The sequence below is a fragment of the Schistocerca serialis genome, chromosome 7 (genome assembly GCF_023864345.2).
Source record: "Schistocerca serialis cubense isolate TAMUIC-IGC-003099 chromosome 7, iqSchSeri2.2, whole genome shotgun sequence".
NCBI lineage: Eukaryota > Metazoa > Arthropoda > Insecta > Orthoptera > Acrididae > Schistocerca > Schistocerca serialis.
In genome coordinates, this window is record NC_064644.1 from 604107601 (window position 1) to 604133611 (window position 26011).

The following is a 26011-nucleotide window of genomic DNA, read 5'->3' on the forward strand; positions in this document are numbered from 1 at the left end:
CGAAGCTAGGCATCGTCTTAACCCGTTACGTTCATTACGCAAGGCTCACGAGAGGGGCGCAGGTTGCATCCGCGTAGACACAAAATTTTGCGCCCGCCCAGCGTGGGGCTCGAACCCACGACCCTGAGATTAAGAGTCTCATGCTCGACCGACTGAGCTAGCCGGGCCCCACACAACGTGTTACGAGCCATACAGTACTTATGGGACCTGCGACCATCTATGGAAGGTCCTTTTCACTACAGCTTATTTCCTGCTGCCACAAATGAGCTACAATCCTATTCAATGAACAATTGTAACAGATGCCTGTGGCGTAGCTCTTGGGTCCTGAATCAGACGCAGTAGTTCCAACAAAAACTCTCCTGATCGGCACTTTGCCGAAAATTTCGCTACAGAACCCCCTGTCTTGCTTGTGCTTCAGGTAGACGCCGGTTTGCAGCCAGGAAGCGGACAGCAGCAACTTTCAACTAGTTTTGTAGTACTCAAACAACACAGTGAAACAGCATGCATCTTTTGCAGAACTGGAAAAAGTCGACCGTGACAGGATTCGAACCTGCAATCTTCGGATCCGAAGTCCGACGCCTTATCCATTAGGCCACACGGTCACTGGCGCAATGTGCTTCCCCACACACACCTCATTTTCGCCATTTGTACGCTTGCCGGAATGAATTTCCCATCTTTGACGCAATTCTCCAATTTCAGTACTAAAAATGCGAAGCTACTTCTTGCTGTGTCCCATCGCAAGTTACATTCAAGCCCTTATGACGCTGATCAAGCAAGAGGTTGCAAATCAGCTTCAATCGCTTACTGCCATCTCAGTCGGTTGCAGAGGGTACGTCACCCTATGTCATACAATGGCGACTTGCCGCTATTACCAAAGCGGCGGCGGAGCCGACGACGACGACGACAACCGCGAGCGTCTCTACCAGGGGTAGAAAATACATCACAAGGACTAAGTATTTCACGTCGGCATTCTCCAGAGACTGCCAAAAGCAGAAGTTTCTGGTGCCTACTTTAATAGCAGCATTCGCACTATTCATTTGCGAGAGCATTTCTTAAATACCGCACCCATTCATAATTCTTTTTATTCTTGACCGCTTTTTTCGAAAGGGCAAAGGTAGAAGGGGCTGTTACAAAATTCATTTGCCTCCTGTGAGGATCGAACTCACAACCTCTGGTTTACTAGACCAGCGCTCTGCCACTGAGCTAAGGAGGCGCCGCCTAGCGCACTTTTCTGGTACTTTATTCTTATGGACTAGTGAATCGGAGCCCTTCAGCTGGAAACGCACCGCATTAGCGACCATTATTTGTATTTAGTTAGCACAGCTGCTGCTTTCCTACACATCTCACACGATATCGATGTACACCTAAAATTCCAAAACAACACATTTATTTCATTTCAGAGTTACTTTCAGTTTCAAAAACCATTCCTCTGATATTAATACGAAGCTAGGCATCGTCTTAACCCGTTACGTTCATTACGCAAGGCTCACGAGAGGGGCGCAGGTTGCATCCGCGTAGACACAAAATTTTGCGCCCGCCCAGCGTGGGGCTCGAACCCACGACCCTGAGATTAAGAGTCTCATGCTCGACCGACTGAGCTAGCCGGGCCCCACACAACGTGTTACGAGCCATACAGTACTTATGGGACCTGCGACCATCTATGGAAGGTCCTTTTCACTACAGCTTATTTCCTGCTGCCACAAATGAGCTACAATCCTATTCAATGAACAATTGTAACAGATGCCTGTGGCGTAGCTCTTGGGTCCTGAATCAGACGCAGTAGTTCCAACAAAAACTCTCCTGATCGGCACTTTGCCGAAAATTTCGCTACAGAACCCCCTGTCTTGCTTGTGCTTCAGGTAGACGCCGGTTTGCAGCCAGGAAGCGGACAGCAGCAACTTTCAACTAGTTTTGTAGTACTCAAACAACACAGTGAAACAGCATGCATCTTTTGCAGAACTGGAAAAAGTCGACCGTGACAGGATTCGAACCTGCAATCTTCGGATCCGAAGTCCGACGCCTTATCCATTAGGCCACACGGTCACTGGCGCAATGTGCTTCCCCACACACACCTCATTTTCGCCATTTGTACGCTTGCCGGAATGAATTTCCCATCTTTGACGCAATTCTCCAATTTCAGTACTAAAAATGCGAAGCTACTTCTTGCTGTGTCCCATCGCAAGTTACATTCAAGCCCTTATGACGCTGATCAAGCAAGAGGTTGCAAATCAGCTTCAATCGCTTACTGCCATCTCAGTCGGTTGCAGAGGGTACGTCACCCTATGTCATACAATGGCGACTTGCCGCTATTACCAAAGCGGCGGCGGCGCCGACGACGACGACGACAACCGCGAGCGTCTCTACCAGGGGTAGAAAATACATCACAAGGACTAAGTATTTCACGTCGGCATTCTCCAGAGACTGCCAAAAGCAGAAGTTTCTGGTGCCTACTTTAATAGCAGCATTCGCACTATTCATTTGCGAGAGCATTTCTTAAATACCGCACCCATTCATAATTCTTTTTATTCTTGACCGCTTTTTTCGAAAGGGCAAAGGTAGAAGGGGCTGTTACAAAATTCATTTGCCTCCTGTGAGGATCGAACTCACAACCTCTGGTTTACTAGACCAGCGCTCTGCCACTGAGCTAAGGAGGCGCCGCCTAGCGCACTTTTCTGGTACTTTATTCTTATGGACTAGTGAATCGGAGCCCTTCAGCTGGAAACGCACCGCATTAGCGACCATTATTTGTATTTAGTTAGCACAGCTGCTGCTTTCCTACACATCTCACACGATATCGATGTACACCTAAAATTCCAAAACAACACATTTATTTCATTTCAGAGTTACTTTCAGTTTCGAAAACCATTCCTCTGATATTAATACGAAGCTAGGCATCGTCTTAACCCGTTACGTTCATTACGCAAGGCTCACGAGAGGGGCGCAGGTTGCATCCGCGTAGACACAAAATTTTGCGCCCGCCCAGCGTGGGGCTCGAACCCACGACCCTGAGATTAAGAGTCTCATGCTCGACCGACTGAGCTAGCCGGGCCCCACACAACGTGATACGAGCCATACAGTACTTATGGGACCTGCGACCATCTATGGAAGGTCCTTTTCACTACAGCTTATTTCCTGCTGCCACAAATGAGCTACAATCCTATTCAATGAACAATTGTAACAGATGCCTGTGGCGTAGCTCTTGGGTCCTGAATCAGACGCAGTAGTTCCAACAAAAACTCTCCTGATCGGCACTTTGCCGAAAATTTCGCTACAGAACCCCCTGTCTTGCTTGTGCTTCAGGTAGACGCCGGTTTGCAGCCAGGAAGCGGACAGCAGCAACTTTCAACTAGTTTTGTAGTACTCAAACAACACAGTGAAACAGCATGCATCTTTTGCAGAACTGGAAAAAGTCGACCGTGACAGGATTCGAACCTGCAATCTTCGGATCCGAAGTCCGACGCCTTATCCATTAGGCCACACGGTCACTGGCGCAATGTGCTTCCCCACACACACCTCATTTTCGCCATTTGTACGCTTGCCGGAATGAATTTCCCATCTTTGACGCAATTCTCCAATTTCAGTACTAAAAATGCGAAGCTACTTCTTGCTGTGTCCCATCGCAAGTTACATTCAAGCCCTTATGACGCTGATCAAGCAAGAGGTTGCAAATCAGCTTCAATCGCTTACTGCCATCTCAGTCGGTTGCAGAGGGTACGTCACCCTATGTCATACAATGGCGACTTGCCGCTATTACCAAAGCGGCGGCGGCGCCGACGACGACGACGACAACCGCGAGCGTCTCTACCAGGGGTAGAAAATACATCACAAGGACTAAGTATTTCACGTCGGCATTCTCCAGAGACTGCCAAAAGCAGAAGTTTCTGGTGCCTACTTTAATAGCAGCATTCGCACTATTCATTTGCGAGAGCATTTCTTAAATACCGCACCCATTCATAATTCTTTTTATTCTTGACCGCTTTTTTCGAAAGGGCAAAGGTAGAAGGGGCTGTTACAAAATTCATTTGCCTCCTGTGAGGATCGAACTCACAACCTCTGGTTTACTAGACCAGCGCTCTGCCACTGAGCTAAGGAGGCGCCGCCTAGCGCACTTTTCTGGTACTTTATTCTTATGGACTAGTGAATCGGAGCCCTTCAGCTGGAAACGCACCGCATTAGCGACCATTATTTGTATTTAGTTAGCACAGCTGCTGCTTTCCTACACATCTCACACGATATCGATGTACACCTAAAATTCCAAAACAACACATTTATTTCATTTCAGAGTTACTTTCAGTTTCGAAAACCATTCCTCTGATATTAATACGAAGCTAGGCATCGTCTTAACCCGTTACGTTCATTACGCAAGGCTCACGAGAGGGGCGCAGGTTGCATCCGCGTAGACACAAAATTTTGCGCCCGCCCAGCGTGGGGCTCGAACCCACGACCCTGAGATTAAGAGTCTCATGCTCGACCGACTGAGCTAGCCGGGCCCCACACAACGTGATACGAGCCATACAGTACTTATGGGACCTGCGACCATCTATGGAAGGTCCTTTTCACTACAGCTTATTTCCTGCTGCCACAAATGAGCTACAATCCTATTCAATGAACAATTGTAACAGATGCCTGTGGCGTAGCTCTTGGGTCCTGAATCAGACGCAGTAGTTCCAACAAAAACTCTCCTGATCGGCACTTTGCCGAAAATTTCGCTACAGAACCCCCTGTCTTGCTTGTGCTTCAGGTAGACGCCGGTTTGCAGCCAGGAAGCGGACAGCAGCAACTTTCAACTAGTTTTGTAGTACTCAAACAACACAGTGAAACAGCATGCATCTTTTGCAGAACTGGAAAAAGTCGACCGTGACAGGATTCGAACCTGCAATCTTCGGATCCGAAGTCCGACGCCTTATCCATTAGGCCACACGGTCACTGGCGCAATGTGCTTCCCCACACACACCTCATTTTCGCCATTTGTACGCTTGCCGGAATGAATTTCCCATCTTTGACGCAATTCTCCAATTTCAGTACTAAAAATGCGAAGCTACTTCTTGCTGTGTCCCATCGCAAGTTACATTCAAGCCCTTATGACGCTGATCAAGCAAGAGGTTGCAAATCAGCTTCAATCGCTTACTGCCATCTCAGTCGGTTGCAGAGGGTACGTCACCCTATGTCATACAATGGCGACTTGCCGCTATTACCAAAGCGGCGGCGGCGCCGACGACGACGACGACAACCGCGAGCGTCTCTACCAGGGGTAGAAAATACATCACAAGGACTAAGTATTTCACGTCGGCATTCTCCAGAGACTGCCAAAAGCAGAAGTTTCTGGTGCCTACTTTAATAGCAGCATTCGCACTATTCATTTGCGAGAGCATTTCTTAAATACCGCACCCATTCATAATTCTTTTTATTCTTGACCGCTTTTTTCGAAAGGGCAAAGGTAGAAGGGGCTGTTACAAAATTCATTTGCCTCCTGTGAGGATCGAACTCACAACCTCTGGTTTACTAGACCAGCGCTCTGCCACTGAGCTAAGGAGGCGCCGCCTAGCGCACTTTTCTGGTACTTTATTCTTATGGACTAGTGAATCGGAGCCCTTCAGCTGGAAACGCACCGCATTAGCGACCATTATTTGTATTTAGTTAGCACAGCTGCTGCTTTCCTACACATCTCACACGATATCGATGTACACCTAAAATTCCAAAACAACACATTTATTTCATTTCAGAGTTACTTTCAGTTTCGAAAACCATTCCTCTGATATTAATACGAAGCTAGGCATCGTCTTAACCCGTTACGTTCATTACGCAAGGCTCACGAGAGGGGCGCAGGTTGCATCCGCGTAGACACAAAATTTTGCGCCCGCCCAGCGTGGGGCTCGAACCCACGACCCTGAGATTAAGAGTCTCATGCTCGACCGACTGAGCTAGCCGGGCCCCACACAACGTGATACGAGCCATACAGTACTTATGGGACCTGCGACCATCTATGGAAGGTCCTTTTCACTACAGCTTATTTCCTGCTGCCACAAATGAGCTACAATCCTATTCAATGAACAATTGTAACAGATGCCTGTGGCGTAGCTCTTGGGTCCTGAATCAGACGCAGTAGTTCCAACAAAAACTCTCCTGATCGGCACTTTGCCGAAAATTTCGCTACAGAACCCCCTGTCTTGCTTGTGCTTCAGGTAGACGCCGGTTTGCAGCCAGGAAGCGGACAGCAGCAACTTTCAACTAGTTTTGTAGTACTCAAACAACACAGTGAAACAGCATGCATCTTTTGCAGAACTGGAAAAAGTCGACCGTGACAGGATTCGAACCTGCAATCTTCGGATCCGAAGTCCGACGCCTTATCCATTAGGCCACACGGTCACTGGCGCAATGTGCTTCCCCACACACACCTCATTTTCGCCATTTGTACGCTTGCCGGAATGAATTTCCCATCTTTGACGCAATTCTCCAATTTCAGTACTAAAAATGCGAAGCTACTTCTTGCTGTGTCCCATCGCAAGTTACATTCAAGCCCTTATGACGCTGATCAAGCAAGAGGTTGCAAATCAGCTTCAATCGCTTACTGCCATCTCAGTCGGTTGCAGAGGGTACGTCACCCTATGTCATACAATGGCGACTTGCCGCTATTACCAAAGCGGCGGCGGCGCCGACGACGACGACGACAACCGCGAGCGTCTCTACCAGGGGTAGAAAATACATCACAAGGACTAAGTATTTCACGTCGGCATTCTCCAGAGACTGCCAAAAGCAGAAGTTTCTGGTGCCTACTTTAATAGCAGCATTCGCACTATTCATTTGCGAGAGCATTTCTTAAATACCGCACCCATTCATAATTCTTTTTATTCTTGACCGCTTTTTTCGAAAGGGCAAAGGTAGAAGGGGCTGTTACAAAATTCATTTGCCTCCTGTGAGGATCGAACTCACAACCTCTGGTTTACTAGACCAGCGCTCTGCCACTGAGCTAAGGAGGCGCCGCCTAGCGCACTTTTCTGGTACTTTATTCTTATGGACTAGTGAATCGGAGCCCTTCAGCTGGAAACGCACCGCATTAGCGACCATTATTTGTATTTAGTTAGCACAGCTGCTGCTTTCCTACACATCTCACACGATATCGATGTACACCTAAAATTCCAAAACAACACATTTATTTCATTTCAGAGTTACTTTCAGTTTCGAAAACCATTCCTCTGATATTAATACGAAGCTAGGCATCGTCTTAACCCGTTACGTTCATTACGCAAGGCTCACGAGAGGGGCGCAGGTTGCATCCGCGTAGACACAAAATTTTGCGCCCGCCCAGCGTGGGGCTCGAACCCACGACCCTGAGATTAAGAGTCTCATGCTCGACCGACTGAGCTAGCCGGGCCCCACACAACGTGATACGAGCCATACAGTACTTATGGGACCTGCGACCATCTATGGAAGGTCCTTTTCACTACAGCTTATTTCCTGCTGCCACAAATGAGCTACAATCCTATTCAATGAACAATTGTAACAGATGCCTGTGGCGTAGCTCTTGGGTCCTGAATCAGACGCAGTAGTTCCAACAAAAACTCTCCTGATCGGCACTTTGCCGAAAATTTCGCTACAGAACCCCCTGTCTTGCTTGTGCTTCAGGTAGACGCCGGTTTGCAGCCAGGAAGCGGACAGCAGCAACTTTCAACTAGTTTTGTAGTACTCAAACAACACAGTGAAACAGCATGCATCTTTTGCAGAACTGGAAAAAGTCGACCGTGACAGGATTCGAACCTGCAATCTTCGGATCCGAAGTCCGACGCCTTATCCATTAGGCCACACGGTCACTGGCGCAATGTGCTTCCCCACACACACCTCATTTTCGCCATTTGTACGCTTGCCGGAATGAATTTCCCATCTTTGACGCAATTCTCCAATTTCAGTACTAAAAATGCGAAGCTACTTCTTGCTGTGTCCCATCGCAAGTTACATTCAAGCCCTTATGACGCTGATCAAGCAAGAGGTTGCAAATCAGCTTCAATCGCTTACTGCCATCTCAGTCGGTTGCAGAGGGTACGTCACCCTATGTCATACAATGGCGACTTGCCGCTATTACCAAAGCGGCGGCGGCGCCGACGACGACGACGACAACCGCGAGCGTCTCTACCAGGGGTAGAAAATACATCACAAGGACTAAGTATTTCACGTCGGCATTCTCCAGAGACTGCCAAAAGCAGAAGTTTCTGGTGCCTACTTTAATAGCAGCATTCGCACTATTCATTTGCGAGAGCATTTCTTAAATACCGCACCCATTCATAATTCTTTTTATTCTTGACCGCTTTTTTCGAAAGGGCAAAGGTAGAAGGGGCTGTTACAAAATTCATTTGCCTCCTGTGAGGATCGAACTCACAACCTCTGGTTTACTAGACCAGCGCTCTGCCACTGAGCTAAGGAGGCGCCGCCTAGCGCACTTTTCTGGTACTTTATTCTTATGGACTAGTGAATCGGAGCCCTTCAGCTGGAAACGCACCGCATTAGCGACCATTATTTGTATTTAGTTAGCACAGCTGCTGCTTTCCTACACATCTCACACGATATCGATGTACACCTAAAATTCCAAAACAACACATTTATTTCATTTCAGAGTTACTTTCAGTTTCAAAAACCATTCCTCTGATATTAATACGAAGCTAGGCATCGTCTTAACCCGTTACGTTCATTACGCAAGGCTCACGAGAGGGGCGCAGGTTGCATCCGCGTAGACACAAAATTTTGCGCCCGCCCAGCGTGGGGCTCGAACCCACGACCCTGAGATTAAGAGTCTCATGCTCGACCGACTGAGCTAGCCGGGCCCCACACAACGTGTTACGAGCCATACAGTACTTATGGGACCTGCGACCATCTATGGAAGGTCCTTTTCACTACAGCTTATTTCCTGCTGCCACAAATGAGCTACAATCCTATTCAATGAACAATTGTAACAGATGCCTGTGGCGTAGCTCTTGGGTCCTGAATCAGACGCAGTAGTTCCAACAAAAACTCTCCTGATCGGCACTTTGCCGAAAATTTCGCTACAGAACCCCCTGTCTTGCTTGTGCTTCAGGTAGACGCCGGTTTGCAGCCAGGAAGCGGACAGCAGCAACTTTCAACTAGTTTTGTAGTACTCAAACAACACAGTGAAACAGCATGCATCTTTTGCAGAACTGGAAAAAGTCGACCGTGACAGGATTCGAACCTGCAATCTTCGGATCCGAAGTCCGACGCCTTATCCATTAGGCCACACGGTCACTGGCGCAATGTGCTTCCCCACACACACCTCATTTTCGCCATTTGTACGCTTGCCGGAATGAATTTCCCATCTTTGACGCAATTCTCCAATTTCAGTACTAAAAATGCGAAGCTACTTCTTGCTGTGTCCCATCGCAAGTTACATTCAAGCCCTTATGACGCTGATCAAGCAAGAGGTTGCAAATCAGCTTCAATCGCTTACTGCCATCTCAGTCGGTTGCAGAGGGTACGTCACCCTATGTCATACAATGGCGACTTGCCGCTATTACCAAAGCGGCGGCGGCGCCGACGACGACGACGACGACCGCGAGGGTCTCTACCAGGGGTAGAAAATACATCACAAGGACTAAGTATTTCACGTCGGCATTCTCCAGAGACTGCCAAAAGCAGCAGTTTCTGGTGCCTACTTTAATAGCAGCATTCGCACTATTCATTTGCGAGAGCATTTCTTAAATACCGCACCCATTCATAATTCTTTTTATTCTTGACCGCTTTTTTCGAAAGGGCAAAGGTAGAAGGGGCTGTTACAAAATTCATTTGCCTCCTGTGAGGATCGAACTCACAACCTCTGGTTTACTAGACCAGCGCTCTGCCACTTTTTTTTTTTTTTTTTTTTTTTTTTTTTTTTTTTTTTTCGGGCCTCCATCCACCCCTTATAGCCCGTCCTTCTGCTCGCCATTTAGTCGCCTTCGTCGGCGTGGCATCAAAGGCCTTTCATTTAAGGAAAATGAATACGTTGTGGATTACATGCGTCGTTCAGATACAAGCATCCATAGGAAGTAAATAGGAACTGAAATTTATTGCGGCTCCATTGCCTCGTGGTAACAGAAAACGTCAAAGAAGTGTAAAGGAAAGTGGTAATCCATTTCTTCGAAAATAGAAAAGCTTTGTTTGGAACTCTGCGAAATTGAAAGAGAACTAAATTATTTCTCGAAAACAGAAAACTGAATTTTCTTCTTCTTACAAAATGAAGCTTGAAATCTTGCCAATCGATTACTTCAGAGGTGTTTGTAACTCGTCATTCGGTCAACATGACGTAGTATTCGCCGTATAGATGGTCCGTCTTATCTTGAGTGAGTATCTGCTGAATGTTCGTTAACAGGAAATTCAATCAATTGATCTAGCAGTCACTTTTTTTTTTGTTTTTTTTTTTTTTTACGTTATAGTTTTGAGCAGGTAGTTGGCGAAGTTATCCTTATAGTTTTTCGTTTTCATTAGTATATGGTGGTGAGTTGTAAGATAGACCCAGAAGTCTTCTTTACTCTTTTCTGCTTTTGTAAATAAGTAATGTACAATAGCGGCTTTTAACCAGTTTAGAGCGTTCCTTCTCGTCCGTGGGTACGGGGTATCGTCCGGCGTCAGAAAGGCAGCAGGGGTTATGTATCTGGGCGATGTTCGACTGATGAGTGCTAACTTGTTCGTGATATATTCCCATATATCTTTTACGTTGTCGCACACAAACCTGTGTTCATCAGTATCTATTAAATTACACGTTGTGCACAAAGGTGACTCTGCGAGGTGTATGTTATGTAGTTTGGAGTTAGTGGCCAATTTTCTGTTAACTGCGAAATACCAAGTGGCTTTCATTGTTGACGGCAAGTACGGACAATGGATGTTCTCCCAGATTACCTTCCAGTCGAAAAGGTTGTATTTTTCTTCGATGTTATTTTTCTTCTTATCTTTTAGAAGTTCCTGGTAAACGTGTTTCACTGTCTTCATTTCCTGTTCGGGGATCCTTGTTTGTACATAACTGTACTCCAGTAAAAACCATTTTAAGTGGTAAAGTCCGTTTGGAATATGTTGCACCGTGATTGGTGGACTGAGGTCGGCGGGAGCTATCTCAGTAAGCAGGTGAGCAGCGAGACTATCAGCTGAGTGTTTCCATTGGTGGAAAGTTTTTGATATGTATAAAGCTTGCGCCTTCTTTCCAACATCGACAAGATTTAAGCCACCATTTTCTGTGGCAAGCGTTAAGGTGTCAAACTGGACTTTAAAAATGTGGTGATGGCTGACAAACTGTCCTAAGGCTGACATAATTCGTTTTGCAGTGAGTGTAGACATTGGTAAAACTTGAGCGATATAATTGAGTTTCGAGGTGAGGTAGACATTTGCGACCGTTACTTTCTGAATTTCATTTAGTTTTCGTACACTGTGTTCTCGTATGCTGGCACGAACAGTCCGTAGAAGCTTTCTATAGTTGGTTGCAATGGTGTGCCGAATGATACTCTGAAAATCAATTCCAAGACACTTGAAGATCTTCAGCTGACGTAGTTGTCCGTGAGGGTTCGATCCTAGGCCGCGGCCAATATTGAATATTCCAGACTTTGTCCAGTTTAGTTGTGCACCCGACGCTTGCTCATATTGCCTGACTAGCTGTAGTGCGGTCTCCACTTCAGTTCTATTTAGTACAAGGAAACCGACATCGTCTGCATACGCCTTGCACACTACTCGGGAGCCATGTATGACGACGCCCTGTAAACTTTGCGTCAGGGTAGCTAACAAAGGCTCAATGGCAATCGCAAAAAGCGCCATGGACATTGGGCAGCCCTGCCTGACGGAACTGGCTATCTCTATCGCTCGGGTAGGTTGGCCATTGATGATGACTCTGGATAAATTATTCGCTACCATCTGTTGTATAATTGCGACGAACCCAGGTGGAAAGCCCATCGCGTACATGGTACGAAAGAGATACTGGTGGTTGACCCTGTCAAAGGCTTTGTCGAAGTCCAAGGACATGATGGCACATTTCAGCTTACAGACTTCCGCAATGGAGATTAAATCACGGTAGTCGCACAAAGTCTGTTGAATTTTCCGATCCTTTCCCACACTGGTCTGGTAAGGGCCAATGATACTGGTCATTGTAGATTTAAGCCTGTGGGCCAAAAGTCTCGCAAAGATTTTATAGTCGCTGTTGAGCAGCGTTATCGGTCTTAGTTTTTTTACGTTTGCTCTGCCTGAGTTTTTTTTAATTAGAACGACAATGCCTTCACAGAAGCTGGTGGGGATCACGTTGTTGTGGTCTAGAAGTTCGTTACAAATGCAAGTGATCTTCGCCTTTAAGGTGTTCCAGAATTTTTGATAGAATTCGGCGGGAATTCCGTCAGGTCCGGGGGATTTATTCTTGGCACTTGCCCAGAGTACATATTCCACGTCTTCTTCGGTTGCCACGTCTAATAGCTTTTCCGCGTCCACGAGACTGACTCTGTTGCGCAAATTATTCAAAAGAGCATCCTGCGCTTGCACGTTAACTTCTTTATTAGACATCAAGGTGGTGAAGTAGTTTAGCACCGCCGCTTTAATCTCGTTGTGCGTAGTCAGCGTTGTGCCATCCTCAGCAATTAACTCCGTCAGTATGTTACGGGACCCTTTCCTACTTTCTTGGATCATATGGTAGACTGAGGTGAGTTCTTGGTGTACAGTAGTCTGTACCCGTGACCTGACTTTGTAGCCTTCTAGCTGCGTCCTCCTCAGGGTTAGGATTTTGGCCTGGATTTTCTTAATTCGTTGACAATTCTCGACAGCCGAAGTGCCGAGCATATACAGTTCCCGCAGACAATGAAAATAGAAATTGATCGTCCTTTGAAGCCAAAAGCCCTTTTCCCGTGCGTAGTTCATGAAACACCACCTAATTTTAGGTTTGGCGCACCTGAGCCACCAATCAATGGCCGAATTATAAGAGGCAAATCTGTGCTCACATTCTCGCCAGGTATTGAGGAAGGCTTCTTGACACGCCGAGTCTTGTAGATGTGAAACATTTAATTTCCACAGGCCCCTGTATCGACACGTCCGTTGTCGGTCGAGAGTGATAGTACAGATGTATGCAGCATGATCTGAGAACGCCACTGGCCATACTTCTGACTGCAGAATGTTATTCCTCAAAGTGGGTGTGACATAAATGCGATCGAGACGGCTTGCCGAATGGGTCGTGATATGGGTAAACCCAGGTGCTGCACCATGCTTGAGCTCCCAAGAGTCAACTAAGCGCAAGTCTCGTACAATCCGTTCCAGTTCAAGTGATTTGTTAAGATTGGGAGTTTGGTCCTTTGCACTGATGACACAGTTAAAGTCGCCTCCGAAGATGACATTGTCGTGGCGGACGCCAAAGAGAGGAACTATTTCTTCTTTGAAGAATTCTGCTCTTTGACGTCTATTACTGGAACCGGATGGGGCATATACATTAATTAGTCTGTTGTTATAAAAAGTGCCCGCAATGCCCCTACTGTTCGGCAGTTTCGTGACGTCATGAATAATGATACCTTCCTTCACAATAAAAGCTGTACCTAATTCGCAACCGGCCCCAGGATTAGTGATGACATTATAACCTGGTATGCAATCAAGTCCGATCTCTGCTACTTCTTGTACAAACAAAATGTCTACATCAGCTGCATATAAAAAGTCTTTTAAATGTTGTAGTTTAAGAGCGCTGCGTATCTTATTAATATTGAGAGTAGCAAGTCGATAGGCCTGTGGCGGAATTGTGGTGGACTAAACAGGAACAAGACTTAAAACCAGTCCGATATCAAACAGAAATAACGCTGGAAATACAAGTCACGTCGTAAAAGCACTTTGGAAGCAATTCCAGAGAAACAAAAACATGTATTGACAGTCACTTTAAAGGCAGAGTTAAAAATATTCTCCGTTTGAGAAGGGAGCAGTCGTGCGTTCTGTTTGCGCGGTAGACTCTGTCGAGGCGTTAGCTATCACATTAACATCGTCGTCTTTGGAGACTGAAGTTACGGCTGTCACCGCTTCGGAAGTATCCATACTGTCGACGTCGGCAGTGGATTCTATATCGTCTGCCCAACTAGTTGGCGGTGGCTGTGTTGAGGGCGTTACCGACTCGTGAGCAGGGTAGAGTTTGACCATGCGGACATCACAGTCGGCTCGGAGTTGAGCTGACTGTTCGGGGTTCAGAGGTAGAGCATCTGAGACATTGTCAATGACTGATGGTAAGCTGGCTGAGGGATGATCATGGTTTGTGCTATCAGATGCTTTGTCACTGAGTTGTTCACCTATCTGTTTAGCCTTTTCGCGCAGAACCGGTGCCATCTGGTCTGCACCCTGGCGGGCAACTCTCCGTTTTTTAGTTTTTCTGGGAGACGTACGATTTTGCGGGCCTTGATCGGAACCTGCTGGAGATTCCCCCCGTGGAGTAGCAGCGGCCGATGGGGACGCAGCCGTTTGCATGTCGGATGCCTGTTCTTCTGTGACTACGACGGACGGCGATATTTCTATGGGTTTAGGTGGGGTCTCTTCCGGCGTTGCAACAGTCTCCATTCGCGTCACTGTCGCAGGCACTACAGTATTTTCACTGACTTCGGTGACCGTGGATATAGCCGGAAGCCCACGCGCTGCGGCGACGTACGTCACAGGCAGTGATGTCATCGCGGGGGGCCTGGCAGCCTCGCCGGCAGGCAGCTGCGCCAACCGCCTCTGCATGCATTCGGCACGCACGTGACCCGTCGAGTTGCATGCGGCACACGTTCGAGGCTGATCATCGTACATGACTATCGCACGATACCCGCATACGTGTACATAAGACGGGATGTGCTTCTGCAGCTCGATTTTCAATTGCCGCACCCCATTAAGAACCGGGAACTTATGTGCGCTAGACCAACGTTCCGCAATATTGCTTATGATTTTACCGTATGGACAGAGCACTGCGTTGATCTGTTCACTGGTTATTTCAAAAGGAAGTTCAAAAATTCTAACAGTCCGTATTCCTAGGCCGGCATGCGAAACAGCAACTTCTCCCACATTTCCATCACTATGTTTAAACTTTAGGATACCACCACAAGAGTCAACGATTTTCTCACACATCTCCGATCGAGCTAATTTAACGAAAACGGTGCTACTGACAATCGAAAGATGTATCCCGATTATGTCCTCAAGTCCTATCTTTACTTCATCTTCTAACCATTGCTCAACTTCAAAAGATTTAGGTCGGACAAAATTTCTGTCAAAAGTAAACTTCAGTGTGTCTTTCCTACTCGGTTGAGACATCACGAAATCGAGTTCATTTGCAGATCACACCAAAACACTGGTAGACACTGAAGCAAGCGCAGCGACTCACCACACGTAAACAGCGACGGCGCGGCGCGCAGCACAGCACGTCCGACCTCGACCGCGTCCGCCGGCTGACGCCACTGAGCTAAGGAGGCGCCGCCTAGCGCACATTTCTGGTACTTTATTCTTATGGACTAGTGAATCGGAGCCCTTCAGCTGGAAACGCACCGCATTAGCGACCATTATTTGTATTTAGTTAGCACAGCTGCTGCTTTCCTACACGTCTCACACGATATCGATGTACACCTAAAATTCCAAAACAACACATTTATTTCATTTCAGAGTTACTTTCAGTTTCGAAAACCATTCCTCTGATATTAATACGAAGCTAGGCATCGTCTTAACCCGTTACGTTCATTACGCAAGGCTCACGAGAGGGGCGCAGGTTGCATCCGCGTAGACACAAAATTTTGCGCCCGCCCAGCGTGGGGCTCGAACCCACGACCCTGAGATTAAGAGTCTCATGCTCGACCGACTGAGCTAGCCGGGCCCCACACAACGTGATACGAGCCATACAGTACTTATGGGACCTGCGACCATCTATGGAAGGTCCTTTTCACTACAGCTTATTTCCTGCTGCCACAAATGAGCTACAATCCTATTCAATGAACAATTGTAACAGATGCCTGTGGCGTAGCTCTTGGGTCCTGAATCAGACGCAGTAGTTCCAACAAAAACTCTCCTGATCGGCACTTTGCCGAAAATTTCGCTACAGAACCCCCTGTCTTGCTTGTGCTTCAGGTAGACGCCGGTTTGCAGCCAGGAAGCGGACAGCAGCAACTTTCAACTAGTTTTGTAGTACTCAAACAACACAGTGAAACAGCATGCATCTTTTGCAGAACTGGAAAAAGTCGACCGTGACAGGATTCGAACCTGCAATCTTCGGATCCGAAGTCCGACGCCTTATCCATTAGGCCACACGGTCACTGGCGCAATGTGCTTCCCCACACACACCTCATTTTCGCCATTTGTACGCTTGCCGGAATGAATTTCCCATCTTTGACGCAATTCTCCAATTTCAGTACTAAAAATGCGAAGCTACTTCTTGCTGTGTCCCATCGCAAGTTACATTCAAGCCCTTATGACGCTGATCAAGCAAGAGGTTGCAAATCAGCTTCAATCGCTTACTGCCATCTCAGTCGGTTGCAGAGGGTACGTCACCCTATGTCATACAATGGCGACTTGCCGCTATTACCAAAGCGGCGGCGGCGCAGACGACGACGACGACGACGACGACGACGACAACCGCGAGGGTCTCTACCAGGGGTAGAAAATACATCACAAGGACTAAGTATTTCACGTCGGCATTCTCCAGAGACTGCCAAAAGCAGCAGTTTCTGGTGCCTACTTTAATAGCAGCATTCGCACTATTCATTTGCGAGAGCATTTCTTAAATACCGCACCCATTCATAATTCTTTTTATTCTTGACCGCTTTTTTCGAAAGGGCAAAGGTAGAAGGGGCTGTTACAAAATTCATTTGCCTCCTGTGAGGATCGAACTCACAACCTCTGGTTTACTAGACCAGCGCTCTGCCACTGAGCTAAGGAGGCGCCGCCTAGCGCACTTTTCTGGTACTTTATTCTTATGGACTAGTGAATCGGAGCCCTTCAGCTGGAAACGCACCGCATTAGCGACCAATATTTGTATTTAGTTAGCACAGCTGCTGCTTTCCTACACATCTCACACGATATCGATGTACACCTAAAATTCCAAAACAACACATTTATTTCATTTCAGAGTTACTTTCAGTTTCGAAAACCATTCCTCTGATATTAATACGAAGCTAGGCATCGTCTTAACCCGTTACGTTCATTACGCAAGGCTCACGAGAGGGGCGCAGGTTGCATCCGCGTAGACACAAAATTTTGCGCCCGCCCAGCGTGGGGCTCGAACCCACGACCCTGAGATTAAGAGTCTCATGCTCGACCGACTGAGCTAGCCGGGCCCCACACAACGTGATACGAGCCATACAGTACTTATGGGACCTGCGACCATCTATGGAAGGTCCTTTTCACTACAGCTTATTTCCTGCTGCCACAAATGAGCTACAATCCTATTCAATGAACAATTGTAACAGATGCCTGTGGCGTAGCTCTTGGGTCCTGAATCAGACGCAGTAGTTCCAACAAAAACTCTCCTGATCGGCACTTTGCCGAAAATTTCGCTACAGAACCCCCTGTCTTGCTTGTGCTTCAGGTAGACGCCGGTTTGCAGCCAGGAAGCGGACAGCAGCAACTTTCAACTAGTTTTGTAGTACTCAAACAACACAGTGAAACAGCATGCATCTTTTGCAGAACTGGAAAAAGTCGACCGTGACAGGATTCGAACCTGCAATCTTCGGATCCGAAGTCCGACGCCTTATCCATTTTTTTTTTTTTTTTTTTTTTTTAGGGCCTCCCATCTCCCCTTCTAGCCCTTCCATTCGCTCTCCTTCATGCGCCTTCTTCGGCGAGCTTCTTTGCTAAAATCAAATTAAATGCTCCTGCTCACGTAAGGGAATCCATGCCAAACGTGGTGAGAAAAGTAAATTTCTGCATCCAAGTGAACTTATTCTGTGATGTTGGATGGTTTTTCATAACGAGTGAACTTGATATGTTGAAAAACGGGGATAAAGAAAGAAAAATTAAGTGGAAAACTGAAAAACGTAGACTTCTTAAGGACACACACAATACATGACACTGATCTCAGATTATAATCACAGTATATCATTCAACACATCATCCAATACCTTCCTTTTGAAAGAGTATGTGTAGCATATTTCCAAAATGCTTGGTGTGGTTCCGTTGGGCGCGTAGCTTGTAATATTCCTCCGTGATGTAGCAGTTGTAGTCCTCAATGGTGTCCGTGGTCGTTTTGTGGATGACAAAGTGAACAAAATTGCCGTATAGCCACAGTATGGTATTATTTTTCTGACGCGGAAAATACATCACGTCCGGGGCCGAGAGTTCGGTGGTGGTGATGAATCTACCATCATTGCGCCTGAGGAATGCGACCTGCTGCTTAATGTGGTTCCATATGGTATTGTATCCTTGACAAGTAAACCTGTGAACTGTCGTATCCACATATCCACAACGGCGACACATGGGAGTATCATGAAGTCCTATAGCATGGAGCCTCTCATTGTTGGCGATGATATCGTTAACCACTTGATACCATGTCGACCGTACTGACATGCTTAAGACTTTATTATGAATATTCTTCCAAACAGTATTCCAATCTTTGGATGGATATTTTTTCTCGATTCGATTCCTGACTGAACAGCGCCATGGAATAGAAGTAGCAGATGACGTGGCGCTACGGCTGGGTGTCAGATGTATACTCTCTTTGTAACTGATCTCGGTGAAGTAAAGTCTGACATGGTGCAGCTTAAAATGGATCGGAGCCACATTGACAGGAGCATCTAAACTCTGAGGTTCAGTCAGATGAAACAGTTGCGTCGTAATACTGTCGGGGTACTTACGGAGATGTTCTAGAGTACGCTTGATAAATAAAGTCACTGTCTTTTGACGAATATCTGTGAGTCCGAGGCCACCGGCGACCGGAGGTAAGGTCACTGTACGAGCTGCCACTTTAAATATACAGCCTCTCCATAACAGCTGACAAACTGCCCTCGTAATATTTTTGGCGATGCCCAAGGGAATAGGTAGACATTGCCCCAGGTAAATCGCTTTTGACAGGATCACACAGTTAATCAGTTGTACCCTTTGCATTAAATTGAGGTCCCTATTTCGATGCTCTATTAATGAGCCTCTGATGTTGGTAAGCATGTTCTTCCAGTTAACGGAAGCCATCTTGAGCGGGCAGCTAGAAAATGTGACACCGAGAGACTTATGTTGGTTCGTGGAAGTGATCCAATCTAAGTCTGCGTTCGCATAACCATTGAGGCTGAGCATAGAGCTTTTCGTGTTATTCACAGCAGCACCAGTAGCACCACAATAAACGTGTAAGGCGGTCTTAAGAGTTTGAACATCGTCGTCACTCCGAACTATGACCCCTAAATCATCTGCATACACATTGGTTACTTTCTTTACCGACATAATCGTGATCCCTTCCAAGAGAACGTTTAAATGTCGGACAAGAGGTTCCAGAGATATGACATAGAGCAGCATGGAGAGTGGGCTTCCTTGCGGGAATCCACGACAAATATTTATGGCTCTCGTGCATTGACCGTTGACAAGTACTTTTGCCGTCATCCCAGTAATCATACTTTGCAAAGACTTCAAGCACCCTCCATTAGGCCACACGGTCACTGGCGCAATGTGCTTCCCCACACACACCTCATTTTCGCCATTTGTACGCTTGCCGGAATGAATTTCCCATCTTTGACGCAATTCTCCAATTTCAGTACTAAAAATGCGAAGCTACTTCTTGCTGTGTCCCATCGCAAGTTACATTCAAGCCCTTATGACGCTGATCAAGCAAGAGGTTGCAAATCAGCTTCAATCGCTTACTGCCATCTCAGTCGGTTGCAGAGGGTACGTCACCCTATGTCATACAATGGCGACTTGCCGCTATTACCAAAGCGGCGGCGGCGCAGACGACGACGACGACGACGACGACAACCGCGAGGGTCTCTACCAGGGGTAGAAAATACATCACAAGAACTAAGTATTTCACGTCGGCATTCTCCAGAGACTGCCAAAAGCAGCAGTTTCTGGTGCCTACTTTAATAGCAGCATTCGCACTATTCATTTGCGAGAGCATTTCTTAAATACCGCACCCATTCATAATTCTTTTTATTCTTGACCGCTTTTTTCGAAAGGGCAAAGGTAGAAGGGGCTGTTACAAAATTCATTTGCCTCCTGTGAGGATCGAACTCACGACCTCTGGTTTACTAGACCAGCGCTCTGCCACTGAGCTAAGGAGGCGCCGCCTAGCGCACTTTTCTGGTACTTTATTCTTATGGACTAGTGAATCGGAGCCCTTCAGCTGGAAACGCACCGCATTAGCGACCATTATTTGTATTTAGTTAGCACAGCTGCTGCTTTCCTACACATCTCACACGATATCGATGTACACCTAAAATTCCAAAACAACACATTTATTTCATTTCAGAGTTACTTTCAGTTTCAAAAACCATTCCTCTGATATTAATACGAAGCTAGGCATCGTCTTAACCCGTTACGTTCATTACGCAAGGCTCACGAGAGGGGCGCAGGTTGCATCCGCGTAGACACAAAATTTTGCGCCCGCCCAGCATGGGGCTCGAACCCACGACCCTGAGATTAAGAGTCTCATGCTCGACCGACTGAGCTAGCCGGGCCCCACACAACGTGTTACGAGCCATACAGTACTTATGGGACCTGCGACCATCTATGGAAGGTCCTTTTCACTACAGCTTATTTCCTGCTGCCACAAATGAGCTACAATCCTATTCAATGAACAATTGTAACAGATGCCTGTGGCGTAGCTCTTGGGTCCTGAATCAGACGCAGTAGTTCCAACAAAAACTCTCCTGATCGGCACTTTGCCGAAAATTTCGCTACAGAACCCCCTGTCTTGCTTGTGCTTCAGGTAGACGCCGGTTTGCAGCCAGGAAGCGGACAGCAGCAACTTTCAACTAGTTTTGTAGTACTCAAACAACACAGTGAAACAGCATGCATCTTTTGCAGAACTGGAAAAAGTCGACCGTGACAGGATTCGAACCTGCAATCTTCGGATCCGAAGTCCGACGCCTTATCCATTAGGCCACACGGTCACTGGCGCAATGTGCTTCCCCACACACACCTCATTTTCGCCATTTGTACGCTTGCCGGAATGAATTTCCCATCTTTGACGCAATTCTCCAATTTCAGTACTAAAAATGCGAAGCTACTTCTTGCTGTGTCCCATCGCAAGTTACATTCAAGCCCTTATGACGCTGATCAAGCAAGAGGTTGCAAATCAGCTTCAATCGCTTACTGCCATCTCAGTCGGTTGCAGAGGGTACGTCACCCTATGTCATACAATGGCGACTTGCCGCTATTACCAAAGCGGCGGCGGCGCAGACGACGACGACGACGACGACGACGACGACAACCGCGAGGGTCTCTACCAGGGGTAGAAAATACATCACAAGGACTAAGTATTTCACGTCGGCATTCTCCAGAGACTGCCAAAAGCAGCAGTTTCTGGTGCCTACTTTAATAGCAGCATTCGCACTATTCATTTGCGAGAGCATTTCTTAAATACCGCACCCATTCATAATTCTTTTTATTCTTGACCGCTTTTTTCGAAAGGGCAAAGGTAGAAGGGGCTGTTACAAAATTCATTTGCCTCCTGTGAGGATCGAACTCACAACCTCTGGTTTACTAGACCAGCGCTCTGCCACTGAGCTAAGGAGGCGCCGCCTAGCGCACTTTTCTGGTACTTTATTCTTATGGACTAGTGAATCGGAGCCCTTCAGCTGGAAACGCACCGCATTAGCGACCATTATTTGTATTTAGTTAGCACAGCTGCTGCTTTCCTACACATCTCACACGATATCGATGTACACCTAAAATTCCAAAACAACACATTTATTTCATTTCAGAGTTACTTTCAGTTTCAAAAACCATTCCTCTGATATTAATACGAAGCTAGGCATCGTCTTAACCCGTTACGTTCATTACGCAAGGCTCACGAGAGGGGCGCAGGTTGCATCCGCGTAGACACAAAATTTTGCGCCCGCCCAGCGTGGGGCTCGAACCCACGACCCTGAGATTAAGAGTCTCATGCTCGACCGACTTTTTTTTTTTTTTTTTTTATGAATTTCCTTTAAAATAGGTTTAAAACATAGGGAGGTTCTGACCGAGTTGGCATGCTCTGGAGCCTCTTTGCTCCTGAGATTAGAAAAACAGTCCTCTGGGCCGGATTTGAACCAGCGACCTATGGATAACTGTGAATCCTCCACTACAGTCCACCGCTCTACCAACTTTTTTTCTTTTCTTTTCTTTTTTTTTTTCCTGCAATCTTCGGATCCGAAGTCCGACGCCTTATCCATTTTTTTTTTGTTTTTTTTTAGTCAGACGCCTTAACCACTTTTTTTTTTTTTTTTTTTTTTTTTTTTTTTTGTTAAATTGCATTTTCATGTTTGTTAAATGGAAAACTGGCGCAAACGTCGGTAGTGGAGCCGTTCCCTCGGGCGCCTGGTGATGTAGGTCGGGGTCAGTGACGCGCCGCAAAAGCAGTGGGGCCTCTTCGCGGCACTGCCATTGCTTCGCGCTCCAAACCCCTCCCGTGTCACCAAGAAAGACTACCTGTGGTCACTAGCCTATTCCCACTCTTTCGAAAGCAATGTGGAGCATATTACCAAATGTCTTCTTATGAGCCGGGTACTTGAGCACCTTGTCAAATTCGGTTTCCATGTACATTAAAAATTCAAGTCGATTGTCGCCTCCAACGTTGTTAAAAATGTAACTGGTGAACTTCCCCATGAGCCACATCACTGCATTGTTTTTCGTCTGAGGGAAGTAGCGTTCAGCGGGGCGGTACAAATGCTGAGGTGTGAAAGTGTGCGCAGAAGTCCTGGTGATTAGGGCAAGTTTCTCTCTGGTCCACTGCCAGTTGTAAATATGGCCGCCACACGTATATCGATGACACACAGTGTCGACAAGGTGACATTTGCCACAGAGGTTGGTGTCACTTAACCCTATTCCAAACAGACGTTCATTAGTACAGATGAGATTATTGATAACTTTGTACCACGCTGTCCGTGCATCACTCGAAAGAACCGTACTACTAATATTTTTCCAGACGACGTCCCATGCGAAACCAGGGAACTTGGATTCAATGACATTGTTGCTGTGCAGCTGTTTCCGTTCTGCGAAAATCGCCTTCGCCGTGACTGTCGGCGACCGTAAAAGTTCTTTGCTGATGTAGCTGCGTTCAAGATAAAAGTCCCTTACATGTTTAAGTTTAAAACTGATGTGCTGAAGATTGACGGGTGGATCGATACTTTGTGGCCGGACTATATTGTACAACTTTGCCGTGAGGCATTCCGGGGAGTGGGACATGATAGTTAATGTTCTGTTGACATACAATGCCATTGCTTTACATTGAATGTCCGTCAAACCCAGGCCCCCTTTACAAGGATCCAGAATTGCTGTTTTGACAGAGACACGAAATAATTCCCCACGCCACAAAAAATTTGCTAAGCGGGACATAATGGCCTTCGCTATCATGGCGGGAAGAGGGAAAATTTGTGCAGTGTAGTAAGCCTTAGACAAGATATAAGTATTTAATAAACGAACCCTTTGAAATTGGTCCAGGCAGCGGGAGTGATTGACAATCAGTGCCCCCTGGATAGTCCGTGAAACCTCGCGCCAATTTATCGAAATCATTCGGAAAATGGATGTCGTCAGGACCATTCCAATAGCTTTATGTTGATGGACATTAGTCGCCCACGCAATGCGCAACTGGGCAAGCCCCTTGAGGTTTAAAAATTTACTTTTTTGAACGTTCTGCCTCGCACCGGATGCCGAACAATAGGTCGCGAGCGCCAACTCAAGTTGTGACACATCCGCCTGATTTCTGATGATGACGCCAACATCATCCGCGTATGCGCCCACCACAGTTTTCATTCCTGAAACTGTAATTCCGGTGAGTCGACATCGTAGCTGTCGTAAAAAGGGTTCTAGAGAAAGAACAAAAAGCAGCATTGACAAGGGACTGCCTTGGGGGACGCCACGTTGTATTCCGACGCGCTTCGTCAACTGGCAATTAACAGAGAGTTGTGCTGTGATTCCCATCGCCACGTTCTGGATGACGGCTATGGAGGTGTCGAGAAACCCCATCCGGCGCAACGTCTCTATCAGATACGGATGATCGACCCTATCAAACGCTTTGTGGAAATCGACAAAAAGCAGTCCACATTTAATATTGCATGCGTGAGTCAGGGCAACGACGTCCCGGTATAAAGCAGCAGTTTGTAAGATGGTCTTCTTAAAGGCGCAGGTCTGTTGGGGGCAAATGATTTTAGCGGTGAGCGGCATAATGCGGTGATGGAGTACTCGAGCTAGAAGTTTATAATCGGAGTTCAAAAGTGAAATCGGTCGGAGGTTAGTTAAACGTTTGCAACCCTTATTCTTCGGGAGAAGTACAATTTTGCATTGTTTAAATTCTGCTGGCACCGGTGTTCCCCGTAAGACTTCATTGATTAGGTGGGTGAACTTGTCTCCTATTAAAGGCCAAAACCTTTTATAGAATTCAACGGGTAGGCCGTCAGGTCCTGGTGATTTGTTAACGGCAGAATTGCAGATGACGGCGTAAACATCATCATTTTCGACAGTCGAAGAAAGAGCGTCATTGTCATCTCCCGTAAGTTGTGGAGTATGAGAGCCAAAAAGTTCGTCATAATCGTCCACATTTGTGTCCCCCGGTGCATACATGTTTGAATAGTAAGCGGAGATTTCCTGGAGTATTCCCTGCTGCGTGCTGAGTTTCGTACCATCCTCGAGTTGAAGTTCGTCTATGAAAGTGCCTCGTCTAGTTTTGCTGTCACGAATAAGATGATACAAGGCAGTAGTCTCATCTGCAATGACGGATTTCGCTTTGGACCGTACCTTAAGGCCCTCCAGTTCTTGACGTTTCAAGCGCAGTAATTTGGCTTTTATCAGTTTGATATCTTTCAGGCGTGTCGTCACGGCCCCCGCCTGATCATAAAGATCCCGTAACACACTGTAATAAAACTCGACGGTGGCTTTCCGTTCCCTAGCCCTGCGGATACTAAAGGATATTAAAACACTCCTGATCTTTGGCTTCGCCCGTCGGGTCCACCATTCAATCACACTTCGAAAGTTGTGAAGTGAACGGAGACACAGCACCCATGCAGCAGTTATTTCGTCGTCTAATTCTGCGTCCGACAATAAAGAAACATTTAGATGCCACTGGTTTCGTACTCGGCGAGCAGGTTGTTGTGGCAGATTGAGACATGTTAACAACGCACTATGGTCGGAGAAAATGACGGGAACAGTTTCAGCGTGCGTTACGTTGCTTTTTAAATCATCCGAGACATAAATTCTGTCGATTCTGCTAGAAGAGTTGGCAACGGTATGAGTAAACTTCACCAGCGTGGGGTATCGTACCTCCCACACATCGTGCAGTTTGAGATCAGCAACAAGGCGTCGCAACTCACCAGAATAATTAAAATTAGGAGTCTGATCTTTGCGGCCCAGAACACAATTAAAGTCACCACCGAGTATCAGTGGTGAGGGATTTCGCCGCAAGAGGTAAATGATATCGTCTTTGAAAAACGCGGCTCGTGCTGCCCGGTGACTACTACCAGAGGGTGCATATAAATTGACAAAAGTGACCCCTGAGATGGTAAGCCCAATCCCTCTCCCCGACTCTAACGTATCAACGTTTTGAACGGGAATGCCTTCCCGAACTAAAATGGCAGTACCGACGTGCGCTTCCGGTGAAATATTGGAAAAACATACAAATCCGGTAAAGTCGAGGTGGGGCGATACAACCTCCTGAAGAAATGCGATGTCAGTCGCTGATTCGTAGAGAAACTGTTTGAGAGCAGCGAGTTTTAAATCCGACTGGGTCCTGTTAATATTGAGAGTGGAAAGCGTGTAGGATTGCAACATGAAGCACGGAGATGGCTAATCACCTGTCAGGCCATCATTCCACGCCAGAACCTTCGTGAGAATCTGACTTCGAAGGTGCGTCAGCATCGGCGCCGGAACCTTTCTTTTTAGGCTTCCTGCGAACAACATTGACATTGGGTTTCAC

The 26011-nt window shown here is 46.8% G+C and overlaps 28 non-coding genes across 28 annotated transcripts; all 28 read right to left on the bottom strand.

Annotated features, from left to right (window-relative positions):
• Window positions 1-94: 94 nt before the first annotated feature.
• On the bottom strand, window positions 95-167 carry Trnak-cuu (transfer RNA lysine (anticodon CUU)). The gene has a single exon. It is a non-coding gene; the product is annotated as a tRNA-Lys (tRNA).
• Window positions 168-529: 362 nt separating this feature from the next.
• Trnar-ucg (transfer RNA arginine (anticodon UCG)) lies at window positions 530-602 on the bottom strand. The gene has a single exon. It is a non-coding gene; the product is annotated as a tRNA-Arg (tRNA).
• A 539-nt stretch (window positions 603-1141) lies between these two features.
• On the bottom strand, window positions 1142-1213 carry Trnat-agu (transfer RNA threonine (anticodon AGU)). Its single transcript has one exon. It is a non-coding gene; the product is annotated as a tRNA-Thr (tRNA).
• A 322-nt stretch (window positions 1214-1535) lies between these two features.
• Window positions 1536-1608, bottom strand: Trnak-cuu (transfer RNA lysine (anticodon CUU)). Its single transcript has one exon. It is a non-coding gene; the product is annotated as a tRNA-Lys (tRNA).
• Window positions 1609-1970: 362 nt separating this feature from the next.
• Window positions 1971-2043, bottom strand: Trnar-ucg (transfer RNA arginine (anticodon UCG)). Its single transcript has one exon. It is a non-coding gene; the product is annotated as a tRNA-Arg (tRNA).
• A 539-nt stretch (window positions 2044-2582) lies between these two features.
• Window positions 2583-2654, bottom strand: Trnat-agu (transfer RNA threonine (anticodon AGU)). Its single transcript has one exon. It is a non-coding gene; the product is annotated as a tRNA-Thr (tRNA).
• A 322-nt stretch (window positions 2655-2976) lies between these two features.
• Window positions 2977-3049, bottom strand: Trnak-cuu (transfer RNA lysine (anticodon CUU)). Its single transcript has one exon. It is a non-coding gene; the product is annotated as a tRNA-Lys (tRNA).
• A 362-nt stretch (window positions 3050-3411) lies between these two features.
• On the bottom strand, window positions 3412-3484 carry Trnar-ucg (transfer RNA arginine (anticodon UCG)). Its single transcript has one exon. It is a non-coding gene; the product is annotated as a tRNA-Arg (tRNA).
• Window positions 3485-4023: 539 nt separating this feature from the next.
• Window positions 4024-4095, bottom strand: Trnat-agu (transfer RNA threonine (anticodon AGU)). The gene has a single exon. It is a non-coding gene; the product is annotated as a tRNA-Thr (tRNA).
• Window positions 4096-4417: 322 nt separating this feature from the next.
• Trnak-cuu (transfer RNA lysine (anticodon CUU)) lies at window positions 4418-4490 on the bottom strand. Its single transcript has one exon. It is a non-coding gene; the product is annotated as a tRNA-Lys (tRNA).
• Window positions 4491-4852: 362 nt separating this feature from the next.
• Window positions 4853-4925, bottom strand: Trnar-ucg (transfer RNA arginine (anticodon UCG)). The gene has a single exon. It is a non-coding gene; the product is annotated as a tRNA-Arg (tRNA).
• A 539-nt stretch (window positions 4926-5464) lies between these two features.
• On the bottom strand, window positions 5465-5536 carry Trnat-agu (transfer RNA threonine (anticodon AGU)). Its single transcript has one exon. It is a non-coding gene; the product is annotated as a tRNA-Thr (tRNA).
• Window positions 5537-5858: 322 nt separating this feature from the next.
• Trnak-cuu (transfer RNA lysine (anticodon CUU)) lies at window positions 5859-5931 on the bottom strand. Its single transcript has one exon. It is a non-coding gene; the product is annotated as a tRNA-Lys (tRNA).
• Window positions 5932-6293: 362 nt separating this feature from the next.
• On the bottom strand, window positions 6294-6366 carry Trnar-ucg (transfer RNA arginine (anticodon UCG)). Its single transcript has one exon. It is a non-coding gene; the product is annotated as a tRNA-Arg (tRNA).
• A 539-nt stretch (window positions 6367-6905) lies between these two features.
• On the bottom strand, window positions 6906-6977 carry Trnat-agu (transfer RNA threonine (anticodon AGU)). The gene has a single exon. It is a non-coding gene; the product is annotated as a tRNA-Thr (tRNA).
• A 322-nt stretch (window positions 6978-7299) lies between these two features.
• Trnak-cuu (transfer RNA lysine (anticodon CUU)) lies at window positions 7300-7372 on the bottom strand. The gene has a single exon. It is a non-coding gene; the product is annotated as a tRNA-Lys (tRNA).
• A 362-nt stretch (window positions 7373-7734) lies between these two features.
• On the bottom strand, window positions 7735-7807 carry Trnar-ucg (transfer RNA arginine (anticodon UCG)). The gene has a single exon. It is a non-coding gene; the product is annotated as a tRNA-Arg (tRNA).
• A 539-nt stretch (window positions 7808-8346) lies between these two features.
• On the bottom strand, window positions 8347-8418 carry Trnat-agu (transfer RNA threonine (anticodon AGU)). Its single transcript has one exon. It is a non-coding gene; the product is annotated as a tRNA-Thr (tRNA).
• Window positions 8419-8740: 322 nt separating this feature from the next.
• Window positions 8741-8813, bottom strand: Trnak-cuu (transfer RNA lysine (anticodon CUU)). The gene has a single exon. It is a non-coding gene; the product is annotated as a tRNA-Lys (tRNA).
• Window positions 8814-9175: 362 nt separating this feature from the next.
• Window positions 9176-9248, bottom strand: Trnar-ucg (transfer RNA arginine (anticodon UCG)). Its single transcript has one exon. It is a non-coding gene; the product is annotated as a tRNA-Arg (tRNA).
• A 6484-nt stretch (window positions 9249-15732) lies between these two features.
• Trnak-cuu (transfer RNA lysine (anticodon CUU)) lies at window positions 15733-15805 on the bottom strand. The gene has a single exon. It is a non-coding gene; the product is annotated as a tRNA-Lys (tRNA).
• Window positions 15806-16167: 362 nt separating this feature from the next.
• Window positions 16168-16240, bottom strand: Trnar-ucg (transfer RNA arginine (anticodon UCG)). The gene has a single exon. It is a non-coding gene; the product is annotated as a tRNA-Arg (tRNA).
• A 554-nt stretch (window positions 16241-16794) lies between these two features.
• Trnat-agu (transfer RNA threonine (anticodon AGU)) lies at window positions 16795-16866 on the bottom strand. Its single transcript has one exon. It is a non-coding gene; the product is annotated as a tRNA-Thr (tRNA).
• A 322-nt stretch (window positions 16867-17188) lies between these two features.
• On the bottom strand, window positions 17189-17261 carry Trnak-cuu (transfer RNA lysine (anticodon CUU)). The gene has a single exon. It is a non-coding gene; the product is annotated as a tRNA-Lys (tRNA).
• A 2851-nt stretch (window positions 17262-20112) lies between these two features.
• Trnat-agu (transfer RNA threonine (anticodon AGU)) lies at window positions 20113-20184 on the bottom strand. Its single transcript has one exon. It is a non-coding gene; the product is annotated as a tRNA-Thr (tRNA).
• Window positions 20185-20506: 322 nt separating this feature from the next.
• Trnak-cuu (transfer RNA lysine (anticodon CUU)) lies at window positions 20507-20579 on the bottom strand. The gene has a single exon. It is a non-coding gene; the product is annotated as a tRNA-Lys (tRNA).
• A 362-nt stretch (window positions 20580-20941) lies between these two features.
• Trnar-ucg (transfer RNA arginine (anticodon UCG)) lies at window positions 20942-21014 on the bottom strand. Its single transcript has one exon. It is a non-coding gene; the product is annotated as a tRNA-Arg (tRNA).
• Window positions 21015-21568: 554 nt separating this feature from the next.
• On the bottom strand, window positions 21569-21640 carry Trnat-agu (transfer RNA threonine (anticodon AGU)). The gene has a single exon. It is a non-coding gene; the product is annotated as a tRNA-Thr (tRNA).
• Between the last annotated feature and the right edge of the window lie 4371 nt (window positions 21641-26011).